This window comes from Fukomys damarensis, unplaced genomic scaffold, assembly GCF_012274545.1.
Source record: "Fukomys damarensis isolate Sample0158 unplaced genomic scaffold, DMR_v1.0_HiC HiC_scaffold_17, whole genome shotgun sequence".
In the NCBI taxonomy this organism is placed as follows: domain Eukaryota; kingdom Metazoa; phylum Chordata; class Mammalia; order Rodentia; family Bathyergidae; genus Fukomys; species Fukomys damarensis.
Window position 1 is genome coordinate 71,238,751 of NW_022900929.1, and position 22,053 is coordinate 71,260,803.

Here is a 22,053-nt window from a genome sequence, read left to right on the forward strand (position 1 = left end):
CTTTTTTTTTTTTTTTTTTTTTGTTAATATAGTGCTGGCTCCTGTTTAATCACATTGATGGTTTGTATTTTTCCAAGTTTTACCTTAGTTGTGCTGGAGATTTAGCAGTTTTATTGTTTATTAATAGATTTTCAAAAAGCTTTTATTTCTAAAATATGGCTTAATCATACCCACAATGTACTAAGCTGGTTTTGGAATTGATCCCACCACTCTGAACAATCAAAGGATGAGCAGTCAGGGCTCCCAGCACTGTGCACCAAGATGTCAGGCCTCTGGCAGCTCAATCTACAAAGTTTTTCTTCAGCTGTTTTTTGTGATTTCCGATGGGTTGTGCTGTAATGCTCTCTATCACAGACAGGTCTGACCTTGAAGAAGGGTGACAACCCACATCCTCAGCTTTTATGGGCTTAATGATATGGCCCGCCTTGGTGACTGCCTTGGGGGGGTGGACTTTGGGAAGGCTCTGGGTGTTCCATGAAGGCCCGGTAGGGGTCTGGATGGTCCTTTCAAGTTGCTGATTGTGAACAGGTATGGAAGCACCCGTACCCGATGAGCTGCTGCGTGGATGTTGTGCTTCTCACTGATAATCACATTTGGCAAATGCTTTTCTTGGAGGACCTTCAGGGGCTTTAATAAGGAACCCATGACTCTCCTTGGTATTGAGCTTCAGGCCTACACCACCCCACTTGCACCAGCCAGGCAGCATCTGGTCCACATCTTCTGGCTTATTTGCCTCCACAGCCTCCCTCTCTCCTTCAAAAAATCTCTGATGACATCATCTTCGGCAGATGCTTCCTTTATCATCTGCTTTAGGTTTCTTTCCTCTTCATCTTCCAATTCCTCTATTGCTGTGAGAACAGCCAAAGACTTCACGGAAGGAGATTTTGTAGTTAGGAAGTTCTGGAGATCAATTATTTGCTCCTTTTTCTGTCCCTTGGGGCATCAGTCTGGTTATTTGGGTTTCTTTTCATTTGCTCCCATTTTAACAAAGGTCTGGGAAGCTCCTTATTTTGAAAATGCCCCTCTTTGCCCAGATCTTCTAGTTCTTCCAGAATTTGTGCTCTCTCTCTGGCCTCTGAAGCAACAGAGATTCCTCTCCTTCTGGAGCACATTCCTCTCTCTGGCCTTGGAGAATAGTCCCTGCCGGACTCACTGTTTGCCTCATGGAGTGATGGTTTTCTTTGTTGGAGTTTCTGATTCAGTGCCCTCAATTTGGATAATATGTCCTGGCTGCTAGAATCTTTTGTTTCTTGGCTGCCCACTGGCTTAGTATCCTGGTTGAGCTCAAATCTTTTTCCAGAGGATTGTCTTTCCTCACATTGTTCCAACAAAATTTCTTCCTCCGCTGCTGATCTTTCATCATCCATCCTCACTTTTAGACCAAGCACTTTTGTTGATCTTGCCCACATTTTCCAGGTCTACATTCCCACCCACGTTTTGTACTCCACGCCCATCGCTCCTTGTGTGACGCCACAGTGTCCTCAGCCCTTGTTCAGCACCATAGCATCCATGCTGAGTGGATGAATCCTTCCTTTAAATTTTACCCACTCTGCTGAGTTCAGATCCATGTATCCAATTCCCGTTGAACAGCTTCACTTGAGAGTCTCTCCTCTGCTCCTTTAAGTTGGCTCCTCCTCTTTATCTTCCCCACTTCATGAGATAGGGAAATTATTTATACCAGAAACCGGAAGTTCTTTCTGACACATCCATCATCCTTCACATTCCTGCTACTGCCTGTTTACTTCAAAATATATTTCCAGTCTATTTGCTTTATTCTACTACTACTGTTGCTCCCTTGTCTGGCTCACTGTTACTTCTTCCTGGACTATTGCAATAGTTCTTGTTAATCCTCCATCTCCATGCTAGGCCTTTCAATCCATTCTTCACACGGTAGCTAGACAACTTTGTTAAAATGGGCATCGTGTCATGGCATAGCCCCTCTTCAAAATAAGTGTATTTGTAACAAAATGCAAAAGTGCAAGATGCAAAAACAAAAACAAAAGCAAAATGTCGCTTTGGAACTAATTTTGGGAGGAGTTTGAAAAATTCAGACGAATGGGCTAGATAGAGGAATGTAATGATGACTCTAGTGGGGACTCAGAAAACCAGAATACTGATAGGAATGTAACAATAAAGGCTATTCTGAGGTTTGAAATGGAAAAGAGAACTTACTGAAAATTGGACTAGATGTCATTCTTGTTACACCATGGCAAAGAATGTAAATGAGTTTTATCCAGGTCCTGATATTTATGGGTAGCTATTTTATCTCATGAGGGAAATTTCAAGGCAGCAAAATGTTTAGGCTGTAGCATGGGCATTGTTGGTTGTTTTTAGTCAAATTTATAGTAAGAATCAGGAATAAAAATGAAGAAGAACAGAAACATTTGAAAAACTTTCAGTTTGGCTTGAAAAGGATTACCCATAAAGATGTGGGTTGCTAGCACTGATAAAAGGAAACCAAGTGCTTTCCATCAGGACCTTAGGAAAGATGCCTTGAGGACATCACAAGAATGTGTGGGCTGGGGATTTGGCTCAGTGGCTCCACTGCCTGCCTCACAAGTGCAAGGGCCTGAGTTTGATTCTGGTATTTAAAAAAAAAAAAGAATGTGTAAGGCTTTATCACCCGTAGTAAGCTCAAGGGTATCAAAATGAAAATCTTTTTCAAAGACTCTCCAGGCAGTGTAGACTTTGAGTAAAGATTCCCCTGGTCTGCCCACCAGGACCTCCTAGGGAATCAGTGTCCTCTGATTTGTGCCTCCATGTTTAGCTGGCAACGCACCGAGAGGCTGCTGCAGCCATGTTTCAAGTGAACCCTGGTACAGCTCATGCTGGCAGTAGATTTTGGCTTTGTCCGTATGATTCTGGTTTTGTAGACATGCAGAATGCAAGAACTAAGTGACCATGGAAGCTGCCTTTGAGATTTCAAAGGAAAATCTAAAAGGCCAGGCAGTGTATTGTGGGGTTGGAGTTCTTATCAGCATTGCCTGACAAGGCAACATGTGGAGTTATGGAATAAAACTGAATTTATAATGGAGAACCAGACATGTGGAGTTGCCAGTATATGCAGTGCCCATCACAAGAACTGTAGGCAGTGTACCAAGTCAGCCCAAGACTGTGGCTATTGTGGCTTGCAACCATTGAGGCCACAGTGATGGGACTGCCCTTGGGACCCCATTCTACCACAGTATGCCCGAGTATTAGACAAGAAGATTTGGGATTTAATGCTTGTCCTGCCATATTTCAGCCTTACTTTGGGCCAATCCCTTTTCTCTATACTTTTATTCCTCCCTTTTTGGATAAGAATGTATATCCTCTGCCATTCCCAACGTTGTATCTTAGGAGCAGACAACTCTCTTTTTGATTTTTACATTATGAGATGGACATGGGCCTTTGAGGGGCCAGAAATAGAATGCTGCAGCTTGGATCTTCAGTATCTACCAAAGGCCCACGTGTTAAAAGCTTGGTCCCCAATGGTGCTGAAGACCACTGTGAATGGGACCTTTGAGAGGTAGGCCTTGTGGAAGGTCCTTGGGTTGTCAGGGCAAACCCCTGAAGGCAGTTGTGGCATTCATGTCTCTTTCTTTTTTTTCTCGCTTGCTTCCTGGCCATGAGGTGAGGAATTTTACTTTACCATGTGCTTTCACCATGAGGTACTATCTCACTAAAGGGTCAAAGCCAAGGGCCAATTGTGGACTGGAACCTCTGAAATTGTGAGCCAAAATAAACCTCTCTTTATAAGTTTATAATGTTAGATATTTTGTTGTAGCAATAGGAAAGTGACTAACACATTCTGTGGACTGTGAACTCCCTGAGAACAGACACTTTACTATTCTGCTTGTTAATGAATAGGGACGTCTAGCACAGTCCCTGGGAGAGCAGTACTCAGTATATCTCGTTGAATGAGTGGACGACTTTCAATTAAATACACAACTTCATTCATCCTGACAAAAAGATAGAAAGGAGAGACTGACTTTTAAAAAGCCATATTTTTGCTAGATCAGCCTAACTACTTTGGGTATTTAGGCCAGTATTTACTTTTATAATGAACCTCTCTATGATATAAAGGAAATCATATTTTAAATGGATCCTCAGGTCAGCTCTATTTTATCGGCATTACCCAAATTGCCAAACTTCCTGTAAAGCTCCCCTCTCCGTAAAGTCCTAAATCTATCCATTTCTGATGGACAGAGACCAGTAATACATCCATTAAAAAAAACTAAGTGTCCAATTAGTGCTAGCTATTGAAAGGCTAACATCAAATGCATGGAAATGGCCCCATAAATTCAGCCAACACTTATTATAGTTTTAAAAGAGGAGAGTCAATATATCCGTACAACCATTTCCTGTGACACTTTTCAATAAATTGTATAACTTTAATTTTTTTTCTTTTGTTTAATGGAAATGTAATGTTTTCTGAGAACCATAAAGCTCTTCCTTTGCTGACTTTTGCAGTGCATTATCTTAGCAATTTGCCTTTAACACCATAGCTTATTTGCAAATTATCTCTACTTTCCAATTTAGCGCTGTACTAAATGCTAATTTAGGCCTCACCTTTATTTTGTGGATATGATTTATCTCCTCATCTGTACTATAAGCTTCTTCTAAATAGGAGTCTATGCCTTTCTCTGTTTATGCATTCTCAGTATAACAGTAGGTAGGCAAAGTCATACAGCTATATACCAAATTTTTCAAAAGTTCAGGATCTTGGCTTCCTCCTCAACACGTGTCTAACTGGAGTCAGCAGGATTTTGATTGTTGTGTTCTCTCAGGGACCCAGGTTAATGAAGCCATCCTGACATCTGTTTCCCTGACCCACACAGCAGTGGAGAGGAAGCACGACAGACAGTTTCTGCTCATGTCTAATACAGTTCATTCCCATGCATGTCGCTGGCTAACACAGGTCATGTGGCCATGCCTAACTGCAAAAGAGATGGGCAAGAGCAACTCTAGAGTGTGCTCTGAAAGAGGACCTGGGGATGCAGGATACACTCAGTGCTCCACCAGGTGCCAGCCTCCTCGTACAATTTCTAAGTACAGTGCTGTTTCTCTATAGCTATGGGCTGAAGAAGGGTCAAGGAGAAGACAGTTGCTGGTTGGAAATGAAGGGAGCACTGCTACCATGTATTCATGCTTTCTTTCCTGGTTTCAACTTCCCTAAAATCGGGAAGGGAAAGGCCTAGAGAATATTTCAAAATAAAGCGCACCCATGGCTACTGGCCTTTAAGCAGGAAGTAGCTATGCTCTGACTAATCATCTGGTTTTCCACCCTGACTTTGTCACCATTCTGCCAATGATTTGAGTGATTGCAGATGTTGACACATAGAGAACATTTGCAGACTGCATGAACCTGGAACTGAGTTACCAGAGTGAGTAATTTGGGTGATAGAATTATGACCCGAAGCTGGGATCCTGTGCTGGAATAATGGGTTACGCTGAATGATCAGTGTGTCATGTTTGGATCTCAAAGGCCAATTGCACAACTATGGATGGCAGAACTTTGAATAACAGCATGTGTAAAATTTCATGGTTTTTCGTTGTTGTTGTTGATATGAATTGTACGTTGATTCAATAGTGGGATGCGGAGGCCAAATGAGCTAAAGAAATGGCAGTTTGTCCACATGGGAACGTGGCACCCGACAGGGCAGAGGCTCCTGGACTCTGCTCGGGTAATGTGCTCATGCTCAAGCTTAGTTTGGGGTGACATTATTTGAGGGGCTGGGGAGATGAGCCTGCCAAGAGGAGAGCAATGGCGTAACCAATGGAACCAAGAACATTCAAGAAACAGATGAAGGAGCTTAACTTAGAGAACTGAAGAATGGACTGGGGACATGGGGGATGGAGGGGAAGTCTTTAAATATTCAGAAGAATAAACTTCATTTTGCTGTGAAGACAGAACAGGAATAGGTTATAAGGGCACTGAGTTTTGACTCAGAATGGAGACTAGAGCCCCGAGGAAGTTGTCTCTTACACATTATGTCAAAAAGGATATTTATGAATCCACAGAATAGAATGACCAGTTAACTCAATTTGCCCAAGATTCAAGGATTTTCTTAGACTTGGGATTTTCCATGCTAAAACCAGAAAAATCCCAGACAAAGTTGCCCAAACCAGTCACCCTATTGAAGAAGGTTGCCTTTAATATCTTCTGTTTCAGAGATTCCATGATTTATAAGAGAGATATGTTGATTTTTTTCCTCAGAAAAATCTCAGGCAAAGCAATTTTTATACAGTACTTTTGGTTTCCAAGCTCATACAAATTTAATCACACAGGACTTTTACATGCTTTTGGAGCAATTGTTCCACGTCTGTGTTTAAGATTTAATCATGTGGTAGATTCATGCCCTACAATTGTATCACATAATCAGGAGAACATTTCCCTGTAAGTCCAAAGTCATTCATTATTATAAGTGAGCATTTTAGAAATAAAGAGCTGCACCTCTCTTAAGAAATCACAAAGCAAATTTCCTTGATTGAATTGCTGTTATTTCTAGATAAAGAATTAAAGTGAAAAGCATTTGGGTCATGCACGATGGAAGAGGTGTGTTTGTATTCAACATATCCTCGAGGAAACTTTTGTTCCTTTCTTTTAATCATCTGTTGTTGTCATGATCTTGGAATAAATTTATCAAATCAAACTGCAAGCTTGCAGATTTGTTCCTCACTTGTGTATTTAGGACTAAGCCCTTCACGAAGAGGTTTTATAGTTTTCTCCTGGCCCTCTTCTTGGTAATAGACCATCTCTCATTCTGACTGTTCAACTTCCATGAAACTGTGGGCCAGTAACTGAGGTTTGCCGACTTCCTGTTTGTTCCTTATAATATGCTCAACAAAGCCATGGAAATAGAGCCCTTGGAAAAGAGTGACTGGTTGTGTTAATTATTTCTGTCATTGTGACAAACTACCTGAAGAGATCATAAGGAGGAAAGGTTTATTTTGGCTCAGTCTCACAGGTTTTAGTTTATGTTTGGCTGACTCTTGCTTTTGGGTCTATGGTGAGGCAAAATCATGGTCAGGAGAACATGGTGAGGCAAATGCCCACAACATGCCAACTAGGAAGCAAACAGAAGGCAAGGAAGAGGCCAAGATCCCAATACGCCCTTCGGAGAAAAAACACAGTGACTTACCTTCCTTCTATTAGGCCCCACCTCCTAAAACTTCCACAACCTCTCAAGAGTGGAACAGGCTGGCCCACAACACAACCAGAACAAAAGCCAACAGTGGGTACATTGTTGAGACTTTACTCCTTTAATAATTCATCTACACAGGAGAGGCATATGATTGTCTTAGCCTGCTGGTTATATCACTGTGCACTGTGCTGTGGCAGGTTAGGAAACTCTGGTTGGAAACACACTGTAAGTACTGCAAGGCGGAGCAGTGATGCACTCCCCAGAAGTCCTGACAAGGAAGACACATTTGTTCCTAGACTCTGCAACGCCCCTCATGGTTTTGCCAACCTGCTAAGCGCTCACAATGGCAATCTAGAGTGTGAGAGTGAGCATGGAATTCCACGCTTGCCTTCTAGAGCTCTTCACATGGACTCATCCAGGAAGTCAGGACTGAGAATTTTCAGTCCATGCTGCACTTTTGATCCAGAATTTCTTTGAACTTTTTCTGAATCAACTAATTCATAAATATTGACAATCTATTGTTCAAATCCAGAAAAGAGTCTCACCAAAGGTAAATAGCAGGGGTACTCATCAGTGATAGCTTTATTTTATTTTGCAATATTTCAGTCATCTTTAAATACTCTTGGAAATTTGGCTGCCCTTTTCCACGGCATGTGAAATTGTCTTCAAGGGAAAAAGGTAGATCCTTTTCCACCCACTCCCATTCCGTCCAGGATTGCTTGCTTCTTCTCTTTCAGCACTTACTTTTTCCTGGATTCAATCCATTTCTCACACTCTTCATATTGAGGGAAAGTGGATTCCCTTCATTATTTTCCATGATGAAGATGACACTTGGTTGTACAATAGAAACCTACCCTCAAGAGAGAAACTGGCTAAGAGGATTGAGAAATAATTTGCTTGCGGTGGTGAAAGGAAACAGAGACTCATGAGGGTTGGTAAGGGTGGTGTGACTAAAAGAACTCAGCAATGTCAGGAGTGTGAGAGGAGCTGTGTGGCAGGACCCCATGGGGCTGGCTTCTGGAACACTCTCTGGGACCTGCTTTGGAAACATCCCTGTCCGTATTCGGAAGCTTTTTACTGTGTTGTCATGGAAAGGCTATGATGTGAAAACCAGAATTATAGCAACAGTTCATATCATCCATTAAGAAATTCTCCTTCACAAATACCCATGGTGTTGCTGAGCTCAGACACCTCCATTTTGCTGCCCAGTCACTTTCCACGCCTGTTGAGTTCTCTCAGCAGCTGTCGCTGTGACACTCACTGCGCGTGGCCCCTATGTCACCCTTCCCATCATCAATAATCCATCCCATGCCTCAGGAGCACTGTTACACTATAAATCTCTTACATGATTCTCATTTTCTTCAAATTGGTATCAAAACTATCCACGGTCAGCCTAGTTGTTTTTCCTGTGCCTGCTTCTGAAAGGCACTGTAAAATAATTTACAGTTATGAATTAATTATAGTAGGGGAAGCAGTCACCATGTTGTTTTGTTCACTTTTGCCCTCACGATATCCATGAGATGGCTGAAATAAGCCAACCCCAGCACACCTTCTTATCTCTTGTAAGAGTTTTGTCTGCCTTCCTTGTGTGATCCTCCAGCACTTAAAACAAGTGCGTGATCTTTTCAGTGAACCCAGAAAAATCACTGCAGGTTCTATTTCCTCTTGGACTCTAAAACTGAAAGTGGGACGTGAGTTCCAATGTCTGTGAGGCAATCAACCCAACTGTGATGTTTATTTTTTTATAAATTCCTAGAGACTGCATAGAGATAGGCACCTCACCTCCTCTGTATTTGTCATTAACACAAAGACGTGCAGACAAGGTTTGATTGACTTTGAGTCATAGAGTGTGTGTGTGTGTGTGTGTGTGTGTGTGTGTGTGTGTGTGTGTTAGCAGAGAAAATGCAACACTCGGAAGAGAGCTGGAAGGTAATGAGCTGGCACGATTCCTTAACACAAAGCCAAAACAGTCTGTTGTGCTATTCCTTTAGTGTGTCCCATTGTGTTGTGAACTGCAGTGATGGGTGTTAACTCTGCTATCACTGCTGGACCCTTACGGCCAAACCATTAAGGCTGATAGTTACCATGCCCGCTCCATATTTGTAAACTGCAAATTGAGCTCTGGACATGTTTCTCTTCAAACAAATTGCTTTTGAATCTACAAAGGAATTCCTTTGGCTGTATAATTTTTAAAGCAGCCTTTACCATAGTCTCCACTTACCCACGGTTTTACTTTCCATGGCTTCAGTTACCCACAGTCAGCTGTGGTCTAGGAACATTAAATGTAACATTCCAGAGGTAAGGAGTGCTTAAGTTTTAAATGATCTGTCCTCTAAATAGGGCGATAAAATCTTGTGTTATCCCATTCTGCCCCACCCCGAATGGGAACCACCCTTCTGTGCAGTGTACACTGCATACCACCTTCCTGATGTCCACTTAGGAGGAGCTGGCTCGGTTACCAGGATGACGGCTGCCACGCTGCAGTGCTGCGTCCCATACCCTTTGTGGTGTCAGTTATGCTGACACTTGTCATCACATCGGCACCGCCACGCCATGTGCTCCTCGAAGGATGAGCATAGTAATTAGAGAGAGAGCATTCATAGAGCATGCATTATTGTATATTACAATTATTCCATTTTATCATCTCTTCCTGTGCTAAGTATACATTTATCACTGGGGCCGGGGATTTGGCTCAGTGGCACCACACTTGCAAGTTCAAGGTCCTGAGTTTGATCCCCTGTACCAGAAAAAACAAAACCCCAATTCATCATAACTGTGTATATATAGGAGAAAGCCTAGTCTACATCAGATTCAATTTTGTCTGCAGTTTGGGTCACCCACGAGGGTCTTAGAATGTAACCCTCAGAGAAAGGAAACGGCTGCAATTAGCCTTGTGTGACACCATTTTGCAGTTTTCCTTGAAATAAAACATATAACCCAAATTCTGACCTAATCCATAGTCTGTATTCTTGGCATGATATTTAAAAATTGATCGTTTACTGGCTCCTCCAATCCAAGTGTCTATCTATGCTTGCAAAGGTTATTTTGTTTCTCATGGCTCCAATATGGAAACTTTTAGCAAGAGTTTTATAGCGAGCTAAGCATCATTTATTCATTGATGGATGAATGTTTATTAAGTACTTACTGGTGTTAGGTATTGTGTTTGTATTTCTAGAGAAATTCTGCAATACTAAAGGTATGTATAACCTTTGTTCCAATCATTGTACTTTTAGAAATTTATCATAAAGAAGCAATCACAGATGCAAGACAGATTTATGTAGGTTACATGTACATTGTCATGGAGAAGAAAGAAATGGACGTGGCCTAAATTTACAGCAGTAGAGAAATAAGATAATTGTGGCCCATCCAGAATGTTTTTTTAGCCATTACAAATGCTATTCTCACAGAGTAAGAATGTGGGAACTGCTTGGAATATAATGTTAAGTGAAAAAAATTAGGCTACAAAATTATGTATACAATATGTGATCTCAGTTTTGTACAAAAGTCTTTTTATAGAAAAGAAAACAAACAAACAAAAAGCCCAAAATATGTTTGTTTCTCTAATGGCTGGCTTCCTGCTCATTTTTATTTTTTCTATAAATTCTAAATTAGCTCTACATTACTCTTATTATTAAAAATGTTCTGAGCAATTAACTATGTTTAAATGATTTATTAACTTCAGAGAAATGGAACATCTTTTTTTATTTTTTAGAAATGGAACATCTTTTACTGGAATCATTGTTTTGTTTTGAAGTAAGATATGTTGAATATAGATTGAGGCCTCCCTTTTGTGGTGCTGTCAGAAGAGTTTGGAATCCTTTTGAGGAAGGCAAACACAGCAAGAGCTAGGGGAAGCATCACTGATAGACTCTACACGCCTGTCCTTCCCGGCCCAGGCTGAAGAGTGACTCTCTGGGTAATTTTCTCTACACCCCTCTCCAACACAGATTCAGGGGTAACCACTTACTGCCTGTGTTCCTGTTGTCTGTTTTCCCTCCTGGATTGTGCCTTGGCTCAGCATAGCAGCTAGCTTTTACTATTTAGCAAAGTGTCGAACGCAGGGTGCAGAATGAATAACCGGTCAAACGCTGCATTGCCCAGTTAACTTCTGAATCTCCTGTAGCCAAGCAAATGGAGGCTCCGAAGTTGAACTTCAAGAGAAAAGCAGCTCAGTTCAGAGTACGGGTCACGTTGTGCCTCATTGGCTCGTGCATTGACTGCACTAATCATCCCATTTTCTAAGTGAGTCCTCCTTAGGATGGAGCTCATCCACTTCTGAATCACCCTTTCAGGGTGGGTTGCGGGAGGCTGCTGAGGTCTTTTGGCTTCAAAACCCTGCTGAGCTCTCAAGAAATCAACCAACAACAAATGCTGGTGGGGTTGTGGGGAGAAAGGAACCCTTCTCCACTGTTGGTGTGAGTACAGACTGGTACAACCACTGTGCAAATCAATATGGAGATACCTCAAACAACTAGGACTAGAGGTCCCATTTGACCCAGCTGTACCTCTGCTGGGCATCTTCCCAAAAGAATTAAAAGAATCATACCATAGTGATATATGCTCACCCATGTTTACAGCAGCACATTTTAAAATAGCTAAAATTTTGAAACAGCCCAATTGCCCATCAACAGGAGACCGCATAAAGAAGATGTGGTTTTTTTATAAAATGGAGTACCACACATCCATAAAGAATGAGAAACTAGAGACATTTATAGCTAAATGGATGCACACTGAGGCTATACTCCTAAGTGAAATAAATAGGATACACACGTAAATACCAAATAGTTTCTCTGGTGTGAAAAACTGAAAGTATAAATAAGGTTCAAATGGTATAACTGATAATATGAAATAGGAAGAAAAGATCTGAAGAAGTAGGGGAAGTGGGAGGGGTAGGGGAAAGGTAAGAAGGGAAAAAATTATGAGAAAAGGGAAAAATGGAAACAAAATCTTTTAAATAGGGAAGAATGAAGGGGGTGAAGGGAGGGCAGGGGAATGGGGAAAAAATAAGAACCAAGATAGATCATGTAGAGGTGCAAGATCCTAATGATGAATGTAACTGTACTGTTTACCTAAAATGTACCAATAAACTTAATGGGGGAAAAAAAGCCTACCAAGAAAAGACAGCCATAGAATAAAAAACGTCGGGAGAGAAACCATTGTTTCTTATGTGGTGGTCCAGAAAGATGGGCATCTGGACTAGAAACATGGGCCTTGCTAGAAAACGACTCATGCTGTGATGGCTCTGGCTGCTGCGAAGTCCCTGAGCAGATGGCTGCAACACAGGACTCTCTCTGTTAACTGCAAATTCCAATCCTATGGCGTAGCCCTGATGAACAGGACGTGGGTCACATTCTGGCTCCCAATGCCATGCCTGCAATTCCGGCTGGAATTAGTGGGAGCTGGGTCTGGTTTCCTTGGATGGAGAATGTAAAATGTGTGCATGTGTATGGGGCTGTGTGTGTGTGTGTGTGTGTGTGTGTGTGTGTGTGTGTGAAAGAGAGAAAGGGAGAGAGACATGACCTCTCCAAGAGAAAGGACTAAAGACTGCCCTGTCTATACTGGGATAGGCTTTTCTTTGCTATTATGAATTGCCCTACTAATAGAAAGAATTAACAAGTACTCCATCTGTAACAAATCCCATTTAATATTCACGCTCAAAATAAACTGAATGATTCCCTAATCTGGCTTGTTGACTGTTAACTTCTTAGTCCCAGGATAAGATCATTCCAATGGAATCTCTTCCAAACATTTGGAGAGAAGGAAGTAGAGGCAAAGAAAATGAAAAGGATGATTCTGCCTTCCAGGACATTCATTAATGCCACTGCCCTCTAGCCCTGGATCCTTTTGGGAGAAGTGGCTCATCTTGGTTTTCTAAAGTGTCCACACCCCGTTAGCAAAGACCATTCAAGGTCATAGTGATGGGCCTTGCCTTTGAAAATGTTTCTCCCTACCCTTCCCAGGTAAAACTCAAGTTCTATTTTGTTTCCTGATAAGCTTGCCCTTTTTGTAAGGGATTGTGAAAGACTCTTCTATTTGAGACTCAGTTTTACAGACTATTTCCAAGAAGCTATTTGCATTGCCCAGATACAGACTAAATGCATTTTCCATTTTATATAGAGCCTCTATGTAGAAGGGTAGCAAAAAATCCAGTTTTCCGAGTTTGGGGAAACCAAGCTATGGTAGGTGTGTTATCAGTACCCATGCAGAGAGTAGGGCCACAAAACTGTGTCCTAGGGAGCCACCCCTCCCACCTCATGGTGAACCTTGGTGCCAAGAACTAGTGCTCTCGGTGTAGCTTTATAATTAATTGTGATGTGCAAACGCCCACACCGTCTTCTTCTTTAAAATTATTTAAGATACCCTGATTCCTCTGCTTTTTCATTTGGATTTTATTGTCAAATTCCAATCAAAATTATTTTGGGTTTGACAGCACTTTTACTGAATTTACAGGTTGACTTGGAGAGTATTTCTCTGTGGGATATTGAGTCTTCCCCACACTTGGGGAAGACTTTGACATATGGGCCTTTGGGGACATTCAACATCTAACCCATACCACTCACATTTTCTCCTTCCATTCACCTGAGAACGTCCACTTTTTAAACTTAGCTCTTCCTCCATTTCTTTACAGTGGTGACCACTATTTTCTGCCTCTTATTCACCCCAATAAGTATTTATATTTTTATGTTTTTGTATGCATTCAATTTTATTTATAATTATTGACATAAGTACTGCTGATATTTATATTCATCATTGCGTCTTGCTTTTTATTCTTTTGTTCTGGACAAAATTTCTTTCTTTCTTTTTTTTTTTTGTTTTTGAGACAGTTTCTCAGTATCTAGTTCAGGTTGGCATTGAACTCATTACTATACAGCCTGCTGGCCTTGAACTGATGCTGATCCTCCTGCCTCAGTCTCCCAAAATTTTCTTCTTAAGGTGCATTTTCAATAGGTAATTCAGTGAGTCTGTGAATGGAAAATTCTTCCTATGTTTTTCCATAAATATCTGTTTTGTTTGTTTTTGTACCAGGGATTGAACTTGTGTCTTTACACTTGCGAGGTAGGCAGTGGCACCACTGAGCTAAATCCCGGCCCTCCATAAATATCTGTTTCGCTGTCTCTGTAATTTTACTATAGTTAGGTACAGGACTCTAGGTTGACGGTCATATTCTTACAATAGATTCAAAATTTTGTTTCATTTTCCTGTGGAACCTATTGTTGCTAATAGGAAATCTGCTGCTAAGCTAGCAGCCATTTCATTGTAATTTGTCTTTTCTATGTATTTTCTGGGGAGATTTTGTTTTATTCTTTAATATTCTGCAATTTTATCACAAAATGTCTAGGAGTCGATTTATTTATTTATTTATTTAGCCTCCTCAGCATTTGGGTACTTTTTCATTCTGAAAAATGATGCATCATTCAGTTCTTGAAAAATCTCACCCACTGTGTTTTCAAATGTTGCCTCACCCTCCTTCTCTCATCTTTCTTTTTCTAGAGATGTGCTTCAGTCCTTTATATCTCTTAAGGAATTTCCCATTTCCTATCTGTGTAAGCCAGATTTCTGTTCCTGTAACAAATACGCAAGATAAATCATCTTAAGAGGAAAGTCTTGTTTTGGGTCGCAGTTTCATGGGCTTTGGTCCCTGGTTGGTTGGGCCTGTGGGGAGGCAGCACATCACCGTGGGAGCACAAGGTGAAGAAAACTGCTCACTTCATTGCAGCTGGGAGGCAGAAAGAGGCTAGGATGAGACAGGAATGTGCAAAGATCCCAGTATCCCTTTCAAGGTTGACCCCAGTGGCCTAACTGCTTTCCACTGAGCCCCACCTCCTAGAGTTTCTGCCACCTCCACATAGCACCCCGGGCTGGGGATGAAACCTTCAAAAAGTGGGCAATTGAGGGACATTCAGGACCCTCTTTCTTTGCTATATTTTGCATAATTTCTTTAGATCTAGCTCTTTTTCATTAACAATCTCTTCAACTCTGTTTGGTCTGCCACATACTTTGAGCTTTTCATTTTAAGCACTACTTTTCATATTTAAAGTTCTTATTAAAAGATACCCCTTTTCAAACTTTTAATTTATGATTTTGACTTTTAAATGGCTTAATAACTTAGAATATGCTATTTTGTATAGTCTGTTTCAGTCTGCTCTCTTCCTTTAAATGATAACATTCTCATGCATTGATCTATTGACACTTCCCCTTGGTAGTTTATTGATTTCTTTTATGGATTATGAGTTTATGTTTCCACAAGGTTTAAAATTTTTTTTTCTTGTGGAATCTCTGTGTGCCTTGTTCATCTGGATGTCCCTATAAGGAATAGCTAAAGCATGATTTGAGCAATTATGTTTCTTGCTATAGGAGACCTGACTACAATAGAGAGAACAGAAGTAGCAGCAGCAGCTACCACATAAGAGAGGATAAAATTGATGGAGTTAGATCCTGGAGAAGGCGAGAAGCTGCAAGATGAGGAGCTCAGCTATCACTGTATATAAAAAAAGTTCAAAGTTCAGACTGACTGAAAGTAAAACTGTGGTGGAAAGTATAGAGGCATATGAGACCCCAATATGACCTACACTTCTTAGGATGGTAAAAGATGAGCTTGTCTTCAGAGGTAAAAGCGTCAGAGTATCTGGTGTCTGAGGAGATGGTGGTGTCAGAAGTCAGGCAGAGTAACAGGAAAAATTAACCAGGAGGATTATGGGTAAGCAGCGAGGAGGATTAAGCCAGGTATTACAGAAAACAGACACATGAGGTGAAATCCATGTGCTTTCATTGTCCCACATTCCTTGGCAAGAGTGGTATAGGGAGAAGAAAAAGTAAGGACACCCCACATTTAGTGATTGACAATCCAGCCCCAGGAGGCAGCTGAGGGGTCAGCAGTACTGGCAAAAATCCTGTTTAGATCATTTCTGATGATTTCCCAGCTGAGTAGGGGGCAAAAGAAGCCAGAAGGACTCTGATGAAAGGGGAGATAAGAGAAGGATCTAGGAAATGGAGGCCCAGTGAAGGTGGGAATGGGTGAGAGTTAAAGGAAGTTTAGGTCAGAAGGAGGCATTTTCCAGACTGAGCTTTAGGCAGTGGAATGGTTCTCAGCGCTGCGCATACCCATAACTGCTTTTGATCAGTTATTTCCTAGATACTTGCTATCTGGAAGGAAAGTTAATGGCTCAGAGCCACCATTCAATCCCAGTTCCTCTCAATTCCAATTTCCTCTGATAAAAAGTGAGAATAACTAGGGTGGCAGAACTATTATCCTACATTTTTTAAACAGGTACATAATATGGTGCTCTACACGTTAGAAGGTCTCTGGGGATTATGCCGGAAACCTTCGTATTCTGAAGTCACAGGAGGGCCATCAGAGTAAATATTTCAAGTACCCCTTACGTTTCTGAGCCCCGTTTCTCCACATGCTCGCTCACCCATAATTCCTGGCACCTCTGCTCTCTGCTTAACACTTTGGTTTCAGATATGCCGCAGTTGGACAGCCCTCTCTGGCGCGGCCCAGCCTCCCCTCCCTGTGGCCATGACTTACGCTTTCCTTGGTGAGACGACACCACCTCTGCCGAGTGGTGACTGTCAGCAGCAGCGCTGTGGCTTGGCTGTTCTCAGTGCCAGCTGCAGTCGTATGTGTTCCCCTTTCCACGAGACCTGCAGTCTGGCTGGCTGGTGCTTTACAGACTGCAGCAGGCCCTGTCAGCAATTCTTTCCTTTCGCCCTCTTGGTCTTAGTTGCTTCTACAAGGGAACAGGCTGGCTGGGAAGTCAGAACGGCTCTTAATCTTTCCCGTTCATTTGTGACCTCTCCAGGACTCTCGAGGGTGGCATTAGGGAGAAGGCTCACAGAACAAAATCGACTTAACAGGTATAATAGGTTGGATGAGGCACAGTTCCTCTCTGTCCAATCTTGCCGCCCACGTGGTGGTGGGGAGGGGTCAGGTCACTGTGCCGTGTCGTTGAAACTTGCTTTGGCACCCACATGCTGCGACAAATAGGGGCAGTGCAATGACGGGATTCCATTAGCGCTCCAAAAGAGTTCTTCTTTGTGACTGGCCTACTTAGAAAAACAGAGTAGGAAAAGAAGGAAAGTTTTGATGCAGAAAGAAAAATAAGGCAGTGGAAGGTAGAAAGAGAGAATCTCAGTGAAAAACCAATCAGATAGGCTGTGTGGCTTTACCACGTCCCTAGACTGTGCTCATCCTGGCTGTGCCCTGGATTTTCCATTTCTGCTGACATTTCCAATGCATAACTCGAGGGGGGCACATGCCAAGGGCCTTATGAGTGTGTTGAAATGAGAGCAGCGGGGAGCCCCTCTGGGTGGAGCAGGACTCGCAGATGCTGGATAGGCTGTGAGCTGCACAGCAGGGAGAGGTGACATTAGATGGGTGGCCACTGCCTGTGGATCCCGATATTTCTACTTTTTAAAAGAAACTTTGGGATTTTGGCCTGTAAAGAACAGCCCAATGAGTCACTTCTGCCGAGCTGGGTTAGACAGTTGCTAGTTTTTATTTCCTTATGATTCCAAAAATCTGTAGGTGTACCATGGTAGATCTTTAAAAAAATAAAATAAAAACAACTCACTTTTACTTTGCTTTTTAAAAATTTAGTAATTAACAAAACCTTCCCCATTCTGCCTCAGGTAGATCCAATCTTTTCCCCTTTCATTGGCCCCACAATAATTGTGAGAACGTGGGACACTTTTCAGATAAGGAGACTGTGTCTTGCCCTGGAAACTTGTGACTGGTTTCCGAAAATTTAGGATCAATCCCTGATCAACTGCTTTATGTTTTCTGATCTGTGATAGCTTCACTTTTGTGCAAGGTCTGACGCTTGGCATGGACAGCTACTGTGTTACTGTCTAGACATCCATGATTTTGTATAATGTTTACACTTCTGTGAAGTCAATATTATTATTTTCTATAGGAATAAACAGGTTCAGAAGCAAAATGTAAAATAGCCCCACGTTGGTGAGTAGCAGAGTCAGGATTTGAACCCAGGTCTGTCCTAACCCCCAAACCTACGTGCTTAACCAATCTGCAGAGGTCTCTCAGTCTGTAGTCCATACCCCCAGCAATTATGGTCTATTTCCAGTTTTCAAAGGACTCGGATCCCATGAAGCTAAGACACAGTTCTAAACTATTAGAGTGAGGGAATCGGTTAGGATGCTCTTTAGGTCACAAAAAGTAGCTGGCTGAGTGTCAGCGTTCCAGCACAGGTGAATCAGGATTCCTGTTCCATTGCTCTGTAACGCTCTGGGCCTCACCCACCTCAGCGTTGGCTCCGTTTTCCAGTTTCCTTCACTGATTGCAAACAACCTGCAACAGTTCCAGCTCAGTGTCTGCTCACTGAAGGTCTGAAAACAGGGCATGTTTCTCCTCTCCGCCCTCTAGAGAAACTTGCAGGCAACGTTCTGATTGGGCCAGCTAAGGTCACGTGCCCCGTCCCGGCCAGTCACTGGGGCTGACGGCTGCCACTCAAGGTGGGTGTGGCCCCTGTTCTAGGCCGGGTCCTGTGATTGCCCAATCACTGTCTTCCAGAGGGTAAGATTACACCAAGTAACTTCTTCTACTTGGGACCCGCCACTGGGGCTCAGAAGAAAGACTGCTCCCAACAACAGAGCTATATCGTAAGGGTCAGAGGAGAAGAGAAATGGAAGATGGGTGGCATCCAGCTATACCCAGTGTGTACTATAGTTGGTATTCTCCCCTTGGTATCTCAAAGAAAACCTTAGGAGAAACCTCCCACCTTAATGGGACGAGCTTCTGAAAGCAGATAAGCTCCTAGTGGGAAGATTTTGGCATTTCATTGTTCTCTTTGATTTGAGGAGTTTAGCGTGCTGCCTGTTTCCATCCCCAATCAGAGCCTGTTTAGTGAGGCAGGATGCTCCCAACAACCAAGAAATGTTTCTCTTAGCTACTGTCCTAATTAGAATTATTTCTTCTGGGAAACACAGACCCTACACACGGAGAGTTGTAGACTGCTCTGCTATGTTTTTCCATTTGTTTAAGCGTGTACAGTCTCAGGCTCCAGGGTGGGTGGGGTGGAGGAAGAGCTTTTGAAAATGAGATGTGAAGGAAGACAGAAGTCTCTATGAGAAACTATGCAGTGATGACTGCATGTGTCTGAAAATATAATTATCCTCTTTTGTTTGCTTGATAGAGTTTTGATAGATAGAATCTTGACAGCTCTGTTATGAAATGTTAAAATGTAATTTAGGTTAAAAATCTTAATTATCTTAAATTATAGTCTGAAGTCATGTTCTCAGCTTTGATCCTTTTTATCGTATGTGACACAGCAAGGGCCACAGATGCAGCTAATCTAACTACTTTGTTTGCTTAAAAGAATGGGAAAAGAGGTTGATTGGTATATCTATATCTCCATGGAGGGACACCAGCAGGATTTATCTCTTGCCCAGAAATGCTGGGTGAGGTGCTTCAATTTCAGCAGAAGGGCATTGTGGGTGTTTCCATTCTCTGGAGAATAAAGCCAAAGCTTGTGAGGGCAACATTCAGACTCTTGAGAACCTGGTCTTAATCCACCTTCTCAGGCTCAGGGCAAGAGATGGTGACAAGACAACAGTGGGCTTCAGAATTAGGACAAGATTCTGGGCTTCCCCACGGATTTGCTGAGAAGCCAGGATTTGCTGCTTGAAATCTCTGAGCTTTAGTTTACCACAAAAGCACACACACTGACTTTGCACCCTTATATTCTATTTTTATTTTTCCTGGCCTCTCTCCCTCTTCCCCGCCTTCCACCAAGGAGACTAAATGTTCATTAGACACACAGGCTGCTTGTCTCGGCTTCCCTCTTCATTTCCTGGGGCTGGGAAAGCAATTTGTATCATGTGTAAGCGCTGGGTACAACTTGGCTGAGTGTTCACCAACATTTTTTTCATCATCCATTGGACCTTCGAGCAAATGTCAATAAAGAGAAATAAAATACTTAAGTGAGTCATAGGAGAGAGGGTTGGTGAGGTGAATCGTGACTTTGTAGGGTGAGTGCTAGAGTTACTCTGGGTTCAAGTTCTGGTTGGCTGTTGACCTCAGGCAAGGTACCATCCTGTGCCTCAGTTTCCTCTGAAAGAGTTAGCAAAGAGAGGATTGTTTTGAGAAAAAATTGAGATAGTAAGTATAAGCCATATTTAGGAAGAGTAAGTGTTTAATTAACATTAAGTATTACTGTTTCCCCAAGAAATCAGTTCTGCCGGGTAGGGATTCTATCATACATGTGGAAATCCAGTGAGGGTGTTAATCTTTCATAAATACAAACTAAGTGAGAACACAGAAATACTGTCTTTCTTTTCACTTTGTCCAGGGTTGAGCCGAGGGTATGCAGGCCTGTGGGATGTTTCCTCAGGCCATCGGAGTGTGGAGGGGAGTGGGAGATGTAGGAATATTGTGTTCTGCCTATCGTACTGCTGTCTGTTTGATACATGAGAGTGCTGATATGTCTCCAAAACATTGTCCCTTTGTCCCATCCCAAGGGCTAAATTCTACCCATTTTCTTTAGAAAGTAGAGTAAGAAAAAAAATCAACATTTATTAACCTATTTTTGTATCAGCTCATGTGGTTCTCACAGTGTTCCTCTCAAGGGGTCCCTGTCATTAGCAAGGTCAAGTAGCTATGATAGGGAGATGAGAATCGGGGACAGATTTGCACAGGCAAAATCTCATTCCAGACCCCAGGCGGCCCCAGTGGCCCTGCTCCCATCCTGCTCTTGATGTCTGCAGTACAGGCATCCAGTGGGACCAGGAGTCTATGATCCGCACAAGGCTGGCCCTGCTCACATGGGTGCCCCTCTTGTCTGACTCAGTGCTGAATACGAATACAAGCTAATGCAGCTTTGGTCTTCAGTGCCTGTGGCTATCATTTCAGAGGGGGAGCATGATTTAAAAGAAGCTTAGTGAGGTTTCATGGATTCAGGAAGATGACTCTCCTAAGGCTAGGGGTGAGATGAAAGAATCCAACAGGAGCCAATCAGCTTGATGCGGCATCCTCACTTATGGCTAGCAAGGGCCCGGGGAGAGGCGAATGAAAGGCTCAGGTGCAGGAAGAAGTGGGATGCATCTCCTTTCTTCCCTTGGATGGGCGTCCTTTTCCCAGTCTCTCTGGAGGCTTGGCCCCCTGCCCCTGGATCCCTGCAGAATCCCTGCAAAATCCCTGCATGCTTGCAAGAAAGCAAGAACCAGCATCTCCATGGACGTACTGCACATGCTTATGGCGAACCCCAGGGTGCAGTCAAGCTCAGGAGGGGAAAGAGAAAGCAGGGAATTTCCTTTTTCAAGGCACCCTGAGCTCCACCTGCTTGTCTCAGAGGAAACGCCAGTGGTGCTCCAGGGATTCTCACAGGGTTGGGAAGCTCCTGGGAACATTCACTGCCTCCATTAGGGGAAATCTCCAGAGAATAGTTCTCATTTGGTTCACCTGCTTCCTGAAGTAGACATTCTAAATTATGCTTCAAGGAGCATTTACACAAAATTCTCTCTCAGTGGATTCTTGTTCCTTAACATCTTCTTTGGGGAAAGGGTATTTTTTTTTAAAAAATTTCTTTTTTTTAATAGTTGTTTACCCTACAAAGTTCCCATGTGCGAGCAAGCAGGATGACTGTTAGTAAAGCTGTAGAAATAATTGTGGGAAACCGCTTGGCCTCAGGCCTTTGTATACAACATGCTAAGACACACAGAATTACTCAGTCTGGATGCCGACCGAGATGCCTTACCGGGCTCTGCCCTGCCTGTCGGGGAAAATTTCTCTGTTTCCTTACTTTGACATGGTGGGCTGGTAAATTTGAGAGCTCACTGTTATGTCAGCCATGAGAAGACAGGTTCCATGTACCTGCTGCCAGGTATCTTCCAGATTTGAAGCCTTTAAAATCATCAGACATATAGGTACTTAAAGGCCGAACAAGGAAAACTCTTGAGCTGAAATCTCAGA

At 42.5% G+C, this 22,053-nt stretch overlaps 2 pseudogenes; one reads left to right on the forward strand and one right to left on the reverse strand.

Moving 5' to 3' along the window:
• Nucleotides 1-280: 280 nt before the first annotated feature.
• Nucleotides 281-1,367, reverse strand: LOC104868091 (annotated as a pseudogene).
• Nucleotides 1,368-3,470: 2,103 nt separating this feature from the next.
• Nucleotides 3,471-22,053, forward strand: part of LOC104868090 — a 34,222-nt pseudogene continuing 15,639 nt past the window's right edge.